We start from the raw sequence: 17,431 nt of genomic DNA on the forward strand, positions 1-17,431 counted from the left end.
GGGCAGACAAGAAGGCACACTCATGTGAGCAGGAACGACGAGCTCTAAGATGGTCAGAGATCACCAGGCACAGAGGCAGGAATCCGGTAAAGAGGGAGGCTTTGCTGGAAGACACGTGCTCTGCCCTCCCCCACTGCTGCAAGGGCGTCTGTGATGCGCAGCTCTGTTCCCCGACCCCCCAAGAGCAGCAACATCAAATCCCGGCCCCCTGGCCTGCCTTTCGAGGCCCTTTTGGCCACAGCCCCGCCCACCACCAGCATCTTCCCACCACGGCGTCCACTCGGCCTCGGGGCCTGACCGGCAGACCTACCTGCTCGAAGGCAGACCCACTGACCACCGGGGCTCTCTAACCACCCTGCCCGCCCCCTTCTCTGCGGAGAGATCCTGCTGGGACCCCTGAGCCCTGTGGACACACCTCTTCCTGGCCCCTGCTCCACACACACACAGCAGAGCCGTCCTGAGCCGTGGGCACGTGTCTGTGTTCACTCGTTCAGCTAAGGCTGACGGAGCACGAGTGACACGCCGTGCTCTGCTCTCAAAGCTGGGCATTTATCAGTGGAAAAATAAATGAAAGAGACAAAAATCCCTGTCCTCGTGGGCCATGTCTCTGCTTCTCAGAAGACTCAGCGGCCTTCAGGGAAAAGAGCTGAGTATCGGGACCCCTGCATTTCCGGACGCAGTCGCAGCACAGAGCACGTGGTTTGTAAAGAGCTGCGGCTGAGTCCAGCCTACTGCTGGGGGGAGACTCAGCACAGGCCGGCTCTGGGTGTGAAAGAACAGACGTGAAAACGTCTTAAATGGAACGCTATTTCTGTGCTAATTATTTTTATGTAACATTTGACAGACAGAATGGGGTGTGTGTGTGTGTGTGTGTGTGTGTGTGTGTTATAATGCATTGTGATAAACACCATGATCCCATCCTTCAAATTAAAAATCTGAAGATTTCAAGGGCGCCTGCAGGCTCAGTCAGTTGAGTGTCTGACTAGCTCAGGTCATGATCTCACGGTTCGTGGGTTCGAGCCCTGCGTTGGGCTCTGTGCTGACAGCTTGGAGCCTGCTTCGGATTCCATGTCTCCCTCTCTGCCCCTCCCCCATTCATGCTCTGCCTCTCTCTCTCTCTCAAAAATAAGTAAATATGAAAAATAAATAAGAATGTGAAGATTGCCAATAACCTTGTGCTCTCCCCGTATACATTACCCTGAATTAATGTTTATTATTCCCTTGCTTTAAAATATTACCTTGCATTTCTCCCTAAACATTATTTAGTTTTAGTTTTTTGAACCTAAAAAAATAGTCGAACATTCTCTTGGTTTCAGCTCATGATCTCATGGTCCCTGAGATCAAGCTGGGCTCTACCGTGACACTGCGGAGTCTGCTTCGGATTCTGTCTCCCTCTCTCTCTGCCCCTCCCCTGCTCATGCTCTCTCTCTGTAACAAAAATAAAAACAAAAAAAAATTTAAAAAAAACCTCAGAGAACATTAAAAAAAGGTCAGCTTTACTATGCTCATTTAAAAAATAAAAGAGGGGGCGCCTGGGTGGCTCAGTCGGTTAAGCGTCCGACTTCGGCTCAGGTCACGATCTCACGGTCCGTGAGTTCGAGCCCCGCGTCGGGCTCTGGGCTGACGGCCCAGAGCCTGGAGCCTGCTTCTGGTTCTGTGTCTCCCTCTCTCTCTGCCCCTCCCCCGTTCATGCTCTGTCTCTCTCTGTCTCAAAAATAAATAAACGTTAAAAAAAAAAAATTAAAAAATAAATAAATAAATAAATAAATAAATAAATAAAAAATAAAAAATAAAAAATAAAAGAGAAGGGGCGCCTGGGTGGCGCAGTCGGTTAAGCGTCCGACTTCAGCCGGGTCACGATCTCGCGGTCCGTGAGTTCGAGCCCCGCGTCGGGCTCTGGGCTGATGGCTCGGAGCCTGGAGCCTGTTTCCGATTCTGTGTCTCCCTCTCTCTCTCTGCCCCTCCCCCGTTCATGCTCTGTCTCTCTCTGTCCCAAAAAAATAAATAAAAAACGTTGAAAAAAAATTTAAAAAATAAAAGAGAAGAAAAAAATCTGGGTTTGTATTTTACATTTTGTTTGTAATTTACTTTTCCACTTAGTCATTTTCATTGCAGTTTACACAAGTATCATCAGTCTTTGACAGACTGGCAATTAAAGAAAATCTGGTCCTTCGCCACAAACCGTAGGAAGAGCCTGGGCGGACGCCTGGAAGGCGAGCTTCTGGCTCCGGAGAACTGGCAGCGTCTTTGTGGGGGCGCTACCTGCGACCAGGGGTCGGCAGCAATCAGCACCGCCCCCTGCCCCCGACACAGTCATGGGCACTGCCAGACTTCCCAGTTTGCACCAGGGGGCAGAAAGGCGCCTTTCTCGGTGTGGACCGCTCACAGGGCAGTGTTTGGGGTTCGGGGGCTGCCCCCTGGCAGGGCGGCTGCACAGTGCCCCAGGGGCTGCACCAGTTGTGGCCTCCAGCACACCAACCCTTTACTGGTTATAAATGCTACAAAGGTTCCTAGTTCCTAGTTCCTTTTCATTTATTACCATGTCTATTGATGAACACTAGTGCTTACATTTTTTTAAAAATTTTAAGTTTACTTATTTCTTTTGGGGGAAAAGAGACAGCGAGGGAGAGAGAGAACAAGCAGGGAGGAGCAGAGAGAGAGGGAAATAGAGACTCCCAAGCAGGCTCCACGCTCCTGGCCCAGAGCCTGATGTGGGGCTCGAACTCAAGAACCGAGAGATCATGACCTGAGCTGACACCAAGAGTCGGCCACTTAACCAACTGAGCCCCCAGGAGCCCCTCTTACATTTTTCTACTGTGCTAAAAACCATGAAATTTTTTTACCAACTTACTCAACTCTATGCACACTGTTGTGCAACCAATCTCACAACTTCTTAATTATGTAACTGAATGTATCAAATCTTTGCAAAATGATGATCTCTTTGTTTCCCTTTTCTTTTTTGCTTTTGTTCAAAGTCCATCTCAACCCCAAGGCCAAAAGTAAAGTCTCCTATATTTTCTTCTAAAGACTTCACCCACAGGTAATCTGCTTCATCTGGAGTTAACATGGGCATGAGACAAAGGCCAACTTCAAAGGTCTCAGTCACACCCAGAGTCCCAAGTCCCAGGAGCACCCCCCCCCCCCGCCACACCTCCTCAGTTTGTTTCCTGCACCCACCAAGCCCAGGCTCTACAGCCTGTCTCAGCAGTGTCACTCAGCACAGACATGAAGCAGCATGAAGGCCAACCAAGGGCTCTGTTCTCACTGTCTCTGGGAAGACTGCTCCAAGATACAGAGGCCTCTATGGCTGCCATGCATCTCACTGTCCAGCCTTCCTACACACTGTGGGTCAAATAAGGAATGTGGCTGGACAGGCAGTCTCAAGAGCCACTGTCTGGCCAGGGGTAGGAGGACAAAGTACCCAAAGGAAAGTTCCAGGCCACAAAGATAATACACCAAATGATGGGAACTGAAAATTTAGAATCCAAGAAAAAGTTGGGGGTGGGGGGAGCCTGTTTGCAACCTTGAGGGGAGAGGGGCCCTACTCTAGAAAGAAAATGTAATCAGAGAACAGGACCCTGGCTCTACAATAAACAGGGTTTTCACAGACAGATACAATGTAACCATTCCATGGATTTCAACAATAAACTTACCCACAGCAACTTTGGTTACAAGACACAATGTAAATTTCTCTGCCTTGCCAGCAGTGAAGGTAAACTGAAGACAGAAGTTGGAGGAAAAGGAGAAGGGAAGGAACAGACGCCGACTGCCTCAAGTGAAAGAGAGGTCGCTGAAGGAGCAGGACAAAGACACAGGAGTAAGTGCACAAGGGCTACCGAGAATGGCGGTTCCACTGGGACAGGTGGACAGAGGTTCTGCTGTTCTGCCTCAGGCACTCTGCACCCAACCCCACGGAAGAGACCCTGCTAAAAACAAAAATACTAAAACATGAGATACAACTGGTGTTCCAAAGACCAGGAATTTTCATCTATGGTCTGCGATGAACCTGGTAATAATCTAGTACCAAAGAACATTCAAGAAGCAGGTGGATCTAAAGCTCCAGCCTCGAGCCAGGGAGGGCCAGTACTCCCAGCGCTGGGACAGACTCAGAACACAGGGAGAGGCTCAGAAAACTGATCTGAAGGTTTAACTCTGAATCTGTTACCTATTCTGAAAGGAAAAAATCTGTACACTACAAAAGAAATTAGCACCAATTAACTCCACTTATATACTGGAAGAAATTCTAAGCAAGAGTCAACAAATGTGGAAAACACAAAAGAAATGATGCCAAATGTGACAGTCTTCTGTTATATTTATTCCTAACTTAAAATGAATTTCAAGGTAGGGCGAGCCACTCTTGAACTCAGGGTCGTGAGTTCGAGCCCCAGGTTAGGCATAGAGCCTACTAAAAAAATAAAATAATTTCCTTTTCCTTTCCTTTTTTTTTTTTTTTTTTTAAACACTTATTCGTTTTTGAGAGACGGAGCATGAGCAGGGAAGGGGCAGAGAGTGAAGGAGACACAGAATCCGAAGCAGGCTCCAGGCTCTGAGCAAGATATCAGCACAAAATCTGGCGTGGGGCTCGAACCCACAAACCATGAGATCATGACCTGAGCCGAAGTTGGACGCTTAACCAACTGAGCCACCCAGGTGTCCCCAAAATAAAATAATTTTCAAATATAAAGAATTCTTTTAGTCACTGGAAATATAGGAACTCCACAAAAGATGTGAAGAATAAAAAGCAACAATGATGCCGAGCCTTAAAACAAAGAAAATAAAAAGTAAAATGAGTCCCTTCTTTAAAGCCAACTTCCCCACCAAGCCTCAGAGCGTAAGAGAAGGGAGGGGCCCAGCCCAATCCAAGGCACGGAAAGAACACTGTTTTCCATACAGCAAGCACTGCCCTTGGTCACAGAGAGAGTGTCTGCGTCCTCCTGCACCACAGAGCGGACATTCTGCTCTCCTGAGCTCCAACACGGGAAACAAGACTGATGGCAGCAGGTTGCAACAGACAGACACCTGAGGGAGAGCAGAGACGACTCGCCCCAGGGCCACACCCTTGAGCAGAATCCTGGGTTTCCCAAACCGGGAAACTATTCCTGCAAGAAGAGGGTGTGGTGGCCGAGAGCAAGGCTAGTGCTGAAGCCCTTCTGAGTTATGAACTGAGCAGCTGCCCCGGGTTCTGGCACAACATTCAGTAAATGCTGAATTAATTTTATCAGTAGTAACTATGTCCAGAAACCAAATAAGGATTTGCTTAGTTAGGTGATGCTTAGAACAGAACTCAAAAGGAAAAGGAACTCAAAAGGAAAACTTCTGATCAGAAGTTGAGCAGAATCACAATAAATATGTTCAACTGTGAGGAGACTAAAAAATGAAAGAATGAATAGGAACTGAACGTTCTCAAAACTTTACTCATGAGAAGGAGGTTACCTGTGAATCAACCTGGAGAGAACCTGTCCTCTAACAAATGCCTACCACATCCTGCAGGCGCCTGCCCCTTCTGACCTCGCCCTCCCTCCTGCCCGCTCATCCTCTGAGGTGCAAGCAGCACAGGGAAATGGATCTGGGCAACGCAAAATGAGGCCCTGGAATAGGACACCGGTGCGGCACCAACAGCTTCCAACCCCTCTGTGTACAGGGAGCTTAAAACAAGCTAGAGCCCCTGCCCCCAGAACGTGACGGGCAAGTACGAGTGACATTTCCATTCTCAGCACTGGAGCTGATAGGCGCTCCTCTGTGCACCATGCCAGAGAAGGTTCTAGGACAGAACCATTACTATGACCAAAAGTTTCCAGAAAACCTTAATATATCCCCAAATCTGAACATAAAACTAGACACTGGAAGACAAAGTATTTCTCATGAAGTAATGAGCATCAGGGATTTTGGTAGTAGGTGTTTTAGCCTCACAACACCTAAAATCTCAGGGTACTGACGTCACAGTCAACCTACGCAGGCACCAGGCTCTCTGCAGACCAGGCCTAAGGGTCCACAGGCAGAGCAGGAGAACCCGGAGCTACTCTGTACCACGGCAGAGAGGGACCCTCATGAATGCCTACCAGGAAGAGTTTTCTAAAGCCCAGTGGGTGAGAGTTCATAAAACGCGACAGACAAGGCCCAGTATCTTCTGTGTCTCCACGAGGAACACATCCCCAAATGCACCTGCTGGAAACGGCATGACTTCCCTGCACCGATTCCCACTGCCCAACGTGAAAGTCCCCTGTGGATATGGCCAGCCTCTGATGAAGTAAGATGGACGTGGCTTCACAGTGACCCCCTCCTGCAGCCACGACCAGAAGCAAACGATCCCACTGACTCTAGAATGAAAACAAGCACACACTGCTGCTAAGTCAACGGTAAGAGATGCCTGATGTCAGAGGCAGTGTCACCTCCAAACAGGAGCTGGGTACAGTGGGGGAGAACTCGCGATCACGGCTGTAGCCGGACCAACGTGCCACTCCAGTCTAGGGAGTACTACCACGTGCAGGCATCGAGGGGCACACGTGCCTGGACACCACCAGATGCTCCTAAGAAGTCTGCTGGACAGGCACCGGGTCCACTGGGTGGCGTGAGGGCAGCTGTGAAGTCACCTGCCTGGGCTGGAACCTGCCTCAGCTACTCATGAGCTCAGTAACCCGGGCAACTTCCTAAACATCCCCACGTCCCCTCTGTCCAACGGGAATGGAAACAGTCTAGCATCGTACGTCTGTGAGCCAGCTCACGTGCTTACAGCAGTGCCTGGTACACAATAAATATCAGTTATTACTATTATGATCTCCAATCTACAGATGAGGAGACCGAGGCTCAGAAGTACCGCATCATCCACTCAGGTCACTCTGGCAGGGGCCAGTGGGGTTGTCATCCAAAAGCAAGTCTGACTCCCAAGTCTCAGTAACTGTTTTCTGTTTTTAATTTTTTAAAAAGCGTATGTATTTATTTTCAGAGAGTGAGCACAAGCAGGGCAGGAGCAGAGAGAGAGAAGAGAATCCCAAGCAGGCTCTGTCAGCACAGAGCCTGATGTGGGGCTGGAACCCACAAATCGCAAGATCCTGACCTGAACAGAAGGCAGATGCTTAACTGACTGAGCCCCAGGCTTCCAACTCTCAGTAACTGTTTCACAAACAGGAGCAATCTGTTCCTACCCTAAGCACAAGTAGCTTGTTTTCTTATACATTAAGCCTCATCTGAATAAGATACTACATTAAAACCCTTTACAGTAGTTAAAAATAAACCCAAACACACACAGACGAAGTTCACAACGCGGGATGAGAGCCGCGCTGCTCACAGCGTTCCAGACTCACGGCTTTTGCACACTAACGCGAACTATTGTTACATGCATTGGAGAGGTAAGAGGAGTTTTCTTTTTCCATCTTAAACTTAAAAAAAATTCACACCTTATTAATTTGCCTTGTCATTTGTCTTTTAAAAACATAGCATCTAATTAGGTAAGGCTGTACACAGCTGTTTGCTGTTCACAGAAACAAATTCTGCACCCGACCCCTGTCGACGGGGTGAGCTGTCCCTCAGCTGGATGGTCACTCTAGGAGAGGCCAGGACAACGACCACAGGCCCGTTCCAGGGTGCAGCATGTAGGTCTGATGAATGGACAGGCTTACCCATATCTGCCTCACAACATGCTGGGACTCTGTGACCGGTTTAAGACATGCCACAGGGGCTCCTGGGTGGCTCAGTCCGTTGGGCGTCCGACTCTTGATTCAGGCTCAGGTCATGATCTCACAGTTCATGAGACTGAGCCCCTACGCGGGGACCACAGAGCCTGCTTGTGATTGTTTCTCTCCCTCCCTCTCTGCCCCTCCCCCATGCACACATGCGCTCTCTCTCTCTCTCTCAAAAATAAATAAATAAACTTACAAGGAAGAGAGGGGCACCTCGGTGGCTCAGTCGGTTGAGTGTCCCATTCCGGCTCAGGTCGTGATCTCATGGTTCGTGGGTTCGAGCCTTACACAGAGCTCTGTGCTGACAGCTCGGAGCCTGGAGCCTGCTTCCGATTCTGTCTCTCTCTCTCTCTCTGCCCCTCCCCCGCTCATGCTCAGTCTCTCTCTCTCAAAAATAAACATTAAAATAAACAAACAAATAAATGAAGGAAATTTAAAAATAAGACAAAATTCCTTTTAAAAAAGACTGAACACCTAAAATGTGGCACAAGTAAACGGTGCGAATCAGACGCTACAGCACAGTCAAGAGTTACGCCCACGCCACCAATACCTGTTTGCACTGCAATCTGCTGGCCTTGGTGAGGACGAGATGAGGCTAGTAGCTGGCTGGACAGACTGACCCAGCTGGCTGTCAAGACAGGGTGCTCAGAGGATGTTACAGTTACCCTTTCCACGGATACATTTTTATGAAAGAAGCCGGGAGGCAGAGGACTCCAGGGTGGGGCACACACACCAGGAAGAAGGGTGCTGCTGGCAGCACTCAGTTAGGGTCACCCCAACGGGCACGATGATGCAACAGGGAACAGCACTTTAAGAGGGGTAAATTCTGTCTGCTGTCATTCTAACACCTGGTGGCATTACTGGTGCTTATTCTTTTCGATGCCACACCTTTACACTAGAGAAAGTATGTAACTGTCAATTTCCTCATCTCTAAAACTGGATAACAGCTACGATGCAAAGCTGTCCTGGGAATTAAGCTGATGCACATTATGTAAACTGGCCTGTTCCCAACTGCAGTTAGGACCGTTTCAGAGGGTTTGCTACTGGGGGGCAGGGGGAGGGGGTCCTCTAAGTGCATTCCATGAGAAACCATACTGTTTCAAACGGGGGGTGACTGCTCGGACAAGTTAAGAAATACTTCCTAGACAACTGTCATTCTTAAACTGTAGACCTTCTGGTTTCGTCTCAAAACAAAACTGGACCATGAGATCACATTTAAAAATTCTGAACTTTAAAAAAAAAAAAAAATTCTGAACTTTAGATTTAGATGTGAGGAGTCTCATCATTCAAAGTATAAGATAAATTCATCCAGCAAAAATCTCTACCCACAACTTCTTTTTAAGTTAAAAAACATATGTTGGTTGGTTTCATGTACTTTTAAAAGTTTTTTCTTTTAATGTTTTATTAAACTTTAAGAGAGAGAGAATGTGAGCAGTGGAGGGGCAGAGACAGAGACAGACAGACAGACACAGAATCCGAAGCAGGCTCCAGGCTCTGAGCTGTCAGCACAAAGCCTGACATGGGGCTCGAACCCACAAACTTTGACATCATGACCTGAGCCCAAGTCAGACGCTTGACCGACTGAGCCACCCAGGTGCCCCTAAAAATTCTTTCATAACTGAAGTCATTTTATTTATAACTAAATTCTTTTTTTTTTTTTTTTAATGTTTTTATTTATTTTTGCGACAAAGAGAGAGCATGAGCAGGGGAGGGGCAGAGAGAGAGGGAGACACAGAATTGGAAGCAGGCTCCAGGCTCTGAGCTGTCAGCACAGAGCCTGATGCGGGGCTCGAACCCACAGACTGTGAGATCATGACCTGAGCTGAAGTCGGACACTTAACCGACTGAGCCACCCAGGCGCCCCTAAATTCTTTTTTTTAAATATATTTATTTATTTTGAGAGAGAGAGAACATGAGTAGAGGAGGGGCAGAGAGAGGGAGAGAGAAACCCAAGCAGGCCCTGCGCTGTCAGTGCAGAGCCCAACGGGGGGCTTGATCTCACAAACCATGATCATGACCTGAGCCGAAATCAAGAGTTGGGTGCTTAACTGACAGAATCACCCTGGAACCCCTATAACTAAATTCTTATCACACCAAAATTTATTGCAACTGGCCAAAAAACAATAACAAAAACACCAAAACACTGATTGTTATTATCAAACCCTATAGCAGTAGCTAAATGAGCACCAAAATATAAAATGTTAAAATCCCATGTGAGCGAAGAGGAAAAGACACACATTGCCACAGAGAATATAAACTTCATACTCTGTGGCAAAAATTACAGAGTCTGTACTGTTTGACCTAGAAAATTTTCATTATTTATCTAGAGAAACCCTCTCACAAAAGACTCTCCTATTTAATAAGAAAAATTCAGTGGGACTGCCTAGGTAAGAATCAAACATTTGCTATGCTGCTAATCCCTTCCAATAATAGATGGGGGGAAAAACAGTGAGACAGTGATACATGCTCGTTCTGCAGAGCCCAGCCACTCCTGCCCAGCACCTTCCTCTACATTCTACTGGGACTGTCTGAGGCAGGACCCATGATCTTGGGCCCCCAACCCCCGAACCAACGCAAGGTTACAAGACGCCAGAGATTCAGGTGCTGTTGGTTTCACTGCACCACATGTCTACTCCACCCAGCGAGGACAGGGCTGACAGTGCTCTCTAAGAAAGGGGACGGCCACCCCAGAGATAGCCAGGGTGGGGCACAGCTGACAGGGCGGCCGGTCAGCGTTCCAATCATCTGACTCCTAGGGCTGCAGTTTTATAACCAACTGGCACAGAATTCCTCAGGACGCAGCAGTGGAGACTCCACTCCATCTCGTAAACCACCGTATTTGCTGCTGATACAAGTTCAATGCAGAAAAATTAAAAGGATAATAAAATTACACACAGCCGAGGATGACAAGTGAGGTTCACTCACACTTACACATTCAAGAGACATTCACTGATCCCTCACAATATATCACACAATTTAAAAACATTAGTTGGGTTTCTGCCACAGGACTAAGTTTGGTTTTTTTTGAAGTTATTTGTTTATTTTGAGAACAAGAGTGCAGGGGAGGGGCAGAGAATGAGGGAGAGACAGACAATCTCAAGCAGGCTCTGCACTGTCAGCACAGAACCCGAAGTGGGGCTCGAGCCCACGAACCATGAGATCACTACCTGAGCTGAGCTCAAGAGTTGGACGTTTAACCGACTGAGCCACCTAGGTGCCCCCAGAACTAAGCTTTAAAAACCATTTTTAGGGGCGTCTGGGTGGCACAACGGGTTAAGTGACCAACCCTTGATCTCAGCTCAGGTCATGATCTTGCAGTTTGTGAGTTCAAGCCCTGCAGTCAGGCTCTGTGCGGATGGTGCTGAGCCTGCCTGGGATTCTGTCTCTCCTCTCCGCCCCTCCCCTGCTTATGCATGCTTCCTCTCTCTCAAAATAAAGAAAGAAAACAATTTTTATTTCACCTGGATGGCTCAGTCCGTTGAGCTTCTGACTCTCGGTTTCGGCTCAGGTCATGGTCTCACAGCTCATGGGTTCGAGCCCCGCTTCAAGAGTTTCAGCCCCGCCTCACGGAGCCTGCTTGGGACTGTGTCTCCCTCTCTCTCGGCACCCCCATGCTCGAGCACACTCTCACTCTCTCTCTCAAAAATAAATAAACGTTTGAAATAAAAAATAGTAAAACCATTTATGTAAGATACATGAACAACGCAGAATAGTTTTCGAATGAAGTGAACTTTTAGTATATACGGATCAGTCCTTAAAAAGAACACTGATTAAGATGGCATTTTCAGGGACATCCCACACCTGGTGCCATCAGACACTTCTCTCTTTAGAGAGTGAGGTGCTGGACCCCATCTCTGCGGTCTCAGCTCTAAGGACGCTCGCTGGCAAGCGTACAAGGCATTCAACAAAACTAGCGCAAACACCAAGCAACGACAGAGTGCGAACCACAGGCCGTTTGCCGATCTAATCCTTAAATCTTCCCAAGCTACCGATGACGGACTCGCTGCTAATCTTCTTCAGGGGATGTCATTATTTGAGGGCTGGCCCTGGTGTCAGGATGGCAAAGGCACAGCGCTGCCCTCTCTGAAATTAGGGTTAGCGTTTTCATAAAACAGGACTGTGAGCATCTTTCAGCACCTTGGTCACTTCTATTTAGGAAGCAGTTGATGAGACACCTTCCACTTATCATCCCGCGTACTCCCCAAACAGGCAGGCAGGGCAGGTACCATTACCCCCATTTTAGGGAGGCCCCTAATCACGCGAGCCCGGTCTTGTCCTTTTCAGGAAGGAAAAGTCTAGCACGGGTTCTGCTGACCCGCAGGAGGGGTGTCTGCAGCCCGAGAATGCTCAGATCTAACTAACCAATCAGAGTGTAAGAGTAAGCCTCGTTTTAGGGTTACCGCAGTTTCAACCGCTATTCAGAGCATCTAGACACTCACGAGGGCACCACTAGAGCTAAGAGCCTCCTCTCCACTTGTGCAAAGGACTGGTCACCAAGCTGGATACCAGTCCCCAGAGGACACAGGGGTCTGTCTCTTTACTGGAAAACGGGACGCTGTTTGCTGACAGCACTGTATACTCCAAACCCCGCCCAGAGTACTTCATAGGAGAGCGAAGGAATGTTCAAGGGTGATTCTGCTGGGTGTCCCACACTCATTTTGTTCTCTGACGTTGGAAGCAAACTCCCATCCTAGATAAAACTCCACCTCATCACAACTGCCTAGCTCCCCTGCAATTCCGTCATTTACTCAACACCTAGTGAGCACCCACTACCCCCCAGGACCAGCATGTGCACCTCATACTCAGGCTCTAAACAGGCACCGTCCAGTAGCCTGTTAGGGGATTCTGCGTGGTGGCGTCAGGTAGGTGGTCATTGCAGCAACTGGGACAAAAGGCCTAAATCAAGTTCTGGGAACAAGTAAGGACTGCAGGGTAGCTCACAACTGCACACAGGGCCACCTCTGCAGGAGGACTCGAGGACAAAGTGGCCAAGACACGACCACCTTAATTAAGAGTACCATCCTCAGAAACACACAAAAATGCACTTACTCTGAGTTAACAGGGGCCTGAGGTGAAGGGCTCCAGAGCCATTTAAGCACAAAGCAGGACTCCGCCTGCTCCTCTCAGTCACACAACGAGACGAGACCCGGGCTTAGGCCTTCAGGAACAGCTCACTTCAAGTAGCTCTCGGAACAATTACTACCTCTCAGCCCAATTAACTAACAGATGTCACCAAGTATTAAGACCAGCATGTGCGGGGCTTGGGGGGGTGGGGAGGGGGAGTAACCAAAGACAGAATTTCTGGAAGCATTATTATCAGTTACAGATCTTCTGACTTTAAATACTTCCCATTTTGAAATAACTTAAGCTAGAAGTTGCAGAAAAGGTTCTCCAGTACCAACTGGCTGTCCTCTCCCAAAGGGCAGGTGGCTCGCCAGCATTCCCTCAGAACCCAGAACCTCTATGTGCTCAGTGCTAACCCACAACGACTTCCAAGCAATAGACGGTGTGCTGCACAGAACTGCTAAGCTCGTCACTATCATTCATTCAACAAATATTTCCTGGGCACATACTGTGTGCCAGCAACAGTTCTTTGCACGGGACAGCCTCCCTGTGGACCTGGTCTTGCAGTAAAACACCGACACAATAAATCCGTTACACAGGACATTAAAATACCTAAGCGCTGAAGAAAAATTAAGGAAAGAAGGGAGACAGGAAACAGGAGGTGGCGAGTTGAAATTCTAGGCAGGGCAGTCAGGGAGGGCCGGGCCGCTCGGAGCACGAGGGGGAGGAAGTGAGTGTTCTGGGCAGACCGGAGGACACAGCAGATGACTTTCCTAAGAGACTAGCAAGAAGGCCGCTGTGGCAGGGGAAGAGTGAGTCGGAAGGCCAGAGGTAGGAGCCTGGTCACAGAGGCGCGGGAGAGGCCCGACAGGCATGCTCCCCAATAAGGGTCGCCTTCCAGCTGAGAAGCCGGTGCCTCGGCGAGCCTGGGTGTCTGCTCACCACACAACCCCTGGGTGCTGTGCTTAGACCGGGCCAAGGGGCCAGGCCGTGGGGGTCCTGAACACACATCTCCCTTAGCGTCCTGCGCGGGTGGACAAAGAGGAACCACGATGACCAGTGGGGGCACAAGGCCATCTGTATCAAACACACAGGTCGGCCACACAGTCGGCCAGCCAGAAGCAGCTCCTGTAGCTCTCGGTTTGGCCATGTGCCACCCGGAGCTGCCCTGAGTCCGAGAACACTGACACAGGGGAAAGGAGAGTTGTGAACACTTGATTATAAGCTTCCCCCGAAACCCTCGAATCCTGGCTTCTGATTTCATCTCCTGTTTAACGGATTACTCCAACCCGAAACTTCGCTTGACATCTAACAAGAAAGAAGCAAATCAATGCACATAAAGTCTTGGAAGCGCCAGCCAGGGCACTGCCTTTAGGCAACCATGTCAATAGCTGGGGCAATGTAGCTGTTTCTGTCATTAAGGTTGTTTTTTTAGACAACTAAGTAAGGACATTCAAACGGAGCACTATTAGGCCAAGAGCAGCAAGTTAAAATGTCCCCTATCAGATCTAACCTGAAAAAAAAAAAAACCAAAAAACAAAAAAACAAAATAAAATTGAAACTCTTGCTTCCTTTTCCTGTATGACACAACTGAATGAATTTTGAGAAACCATCTCCTAGGCGCACGAAAGAGAGCTCGCAGTCCAGCACTCGACACAAACAAGTCAGACCCTGACCGGATGAGTTCCGAATACTGTCTCCTTCAGAGTACAATACAAAGCACTTCGCAAAATAACGTCTTCATAAAACTGATAAAAACGTTTTATTATTATTACTTTTACAAACCAAATGATTTCAACCTAAGAGATTAACTGAGAGCTCGCTCAGGAACACATTTCAATTCCCCCAGCCATAGACATAATGCCCCAGGGACCAGATTACGTGTGGCTCCCTTAGACCAGCGGTTCTCAACCATCTTAGCCACCGCCCCCCCCCCCCCCGCCCTCCTCCGGGAAGGAAAAGACCCTCAGATCAGTCACGGGGACAGTGGGGGCGGAGGAAGGCCGCGCGCTGCCCGCGATCGGGCAGGAGGGGGACCGGCTGCTGAAGCGTCGCACACACCCGAGAGCCCCCACGGGACTGCGGCCCCACCTACCCACCCCCATCTGAGTGCGGGCTGCCCCGAGAGACGCTGCGCCCAGATGTGGTCGTCCCCGACGCCACCGCGGCCCTGCGGCGGCACCCGGGCACCGCTCGGCGCGCACAGACCCCTCGCGTGGCCCCCGACGAGGGCGCGCGCGGGCCCGGGGCCGCGCGGTGGGCGCACCGTTCCGCCGGCTCCTCTTCGCAGGCCGCAGCGCCCACCCGCCCCGCCGCTACGGCGAGCGCTCCCGGGAAGCTCCCTCCCCCGCCGGCCCCCGCCCCGCGCCCTCGGCCCGGAGGGAGGGTCGCCGCCGCTTCCCGCTGCGGGCGCGCCGCCCCTCGCCCCCTGCAGACCCCCGCGCCCCGCGCCGCCTGCCCCGGCCTGACGGGAGGCCCGTGGGGCCCGCCGCGAGCTCACCTGTCCGCCCGCCCGCCCGCCCGCCGTTCCGCGGCTCCGCTCCTCAGCTCCGCGGCGCTGCTGGGCAGCCGGCCGACGCGCTCCTCCTCAGCCGGGGCTGCGTCTCGGGAACCCCGGGGGTCGAGGGTGGGGGAGGCGGCGGCGGCGGCGGCGGCGGCAGGGGCAGCGGCGGCAGAGGGCGCGGGAGCAGCACCGGCACAGGCGGCGGGGGCGCGCACGTCCACGCACGCTCACGCACGCACCCGCACCGGCGCGCGCGCCCCCGGAAGAACGTGGGCTCCGCGGGTCGGAGCGGCGGGCGGGGCAGGCCGCGCACGCGCCCAGAGCTCTAGGCGGAGGCTCCGCCCATGCGGGGCGGAGCCGCAAGGTGACAGCGGCTGCTCCGAAACGCCGTATGCGGGCCGCGCCTCGAGCGACAGCCCAGGGGCGGGGCCCCAAGTGACAGCCCGGGAACGGAAGCCCCGGGAGCTGTGGGCGGAGCCCGCACTGCAGAGCCGGAAGCGCCTACAACCCGGCAGGGGCGGGACCGAGGCGCGCGGGCCGAGCCTCCCGCCAGTGCCCGTGGTGCTCAGGTCCGCGGGTAGGTGAGGCGGTGAAACCTGCGAAAGGGGAGGTGTGCGGACTTGTCTCGCCGCTGACTTCGCTCGTCCAAGAACGGGAGAGGGAGCTGCTAGGAGATGACCCAGAGGCCGACGCCCCCCTTCCTCCGGGCACTGGTTAGGGACTGACATTTGTTCACCCCTGGAGCGCAGAGATGGGACTTCCTTCCTTCCTGCCCAACCAATGAAGTGCCACCACCACTGTCCAGCCACGCCCCCAGAATCGCCTTCAGACAGTGGCGTGGAAAAGCAGGAGAACCAGCGTCCACACACTTCCCTCCCTATACAGGTAGGACTCCTGCTCATCCTATTGGCCACCTGGGAGGGGAGGCCTGCCTGTCACCTTTCCCTGTCACTCCCCGGAACCGTAAGCAGTCCTACCACTTATTCAGTGCTTGCTCTGTGTCTGGTACACTGGCATGTGGCAGTTTTCATTCTAGAAGCCACGCAGACCTTTTCTGGCGTGTGTCCGCCTCACTGCCACTCTTGCGCATTGGCCGTTTTCCATTCAGCGGAGTTGTCTTTTATAAAAGAGAAACCTGATGACATCTAAGGCTTCCTAGAACACTGAGTAAAATCCAGGCTTTGCCAACAAGCTCTGACCCGTCTGCCTCTGCCCTCTTCTTACACCTCTCTGCCATCATGCTGGCTGTGGCTGAGAGCTCAGGAAGCCTCCTGGTAGTCGTTAAATTGTGCAACACGAGGAGGCAGTAAGAAAAGGCTTATGAAAACCAAGAAGCAGAAAGGCCAGATTAATACTGTCTATTGATTCAAGAGGATGAAAGATTCCCGGACAGAATCATAGGAGGAAGGAGGCAGTAAGATGGGCAAGCTGTGTTCAGCCTGTGCCGGAAGCTGCAAGAACGAACGAACCGGGCCTTAGTGAGTCTATCTTTGATACAATAGTTCCACTTTAGGGCCATTCCTCCTAAAAAAAAATGTTCCCAAATATAGAAAAAGGTGTATACTGTTGTTGTAAAATAGCGAAAATGGAAACCTGCCCAACTGTACAAGCAAGCACACTCAGTGGAACAAAACAGCTATTAAAAATGTACACAACAGCTACGAAACAGCGTAGAAGATTCTTGTGATAGTTCCTGAAAGTAAACGAGCAAGATGCATGATATAAAAAGTACATCATTATGAGTATGTCTACAAATAAGCAACCCAACCTGTTCAGAGGAAGTGACAGAAGATGCCGGTCAAATGCCGACAGTGGCTATGGTCAGGCCCTGTGCTTTCCATGCCCTTGAATCACAGGAGGCGGGCCGCGTTATCCTTACCCTGAAACAGGGAACTGAGGCTTCAGGGAAGCAGGTGCTTTGCTGCTCCCCAGCCCCTCCCAGGCATGTCCGTGTCTCTACCTGCCCCACCAGGTGCTCTAAGTCCTCCAAGCTCTCAAAGCTCATCTCACACAAATCTGTTAGAGGAATACCTTGTCTTCCCCAACAGATGGGATCGCAAAGCCCTTGAGAGCTGGGTCCACAACAGATTCACTCTATCCCACAAAGCCTGACAGACTTCCCCACAAAACATTTATTTAATCCGTGAAGACTACATGGAACCCCTTTCCAAAGTCAATTAAGGTAAAT

Source organism: Panthera tigris, chromosome A3, assembly GCF_018350195.1.
Source record: "Panthera tigris isolate Pti1 chromosome A3, P.tigris_Pti1_mat1.1, whole genome shotgun sequence".
Classification (NCBI taxonomy): domain Eukaryota; kingdom Metazoa; phylum Chordata; class Mammalia; order Carnivora; family Felidae; genus Panthera; species Panthera tigris.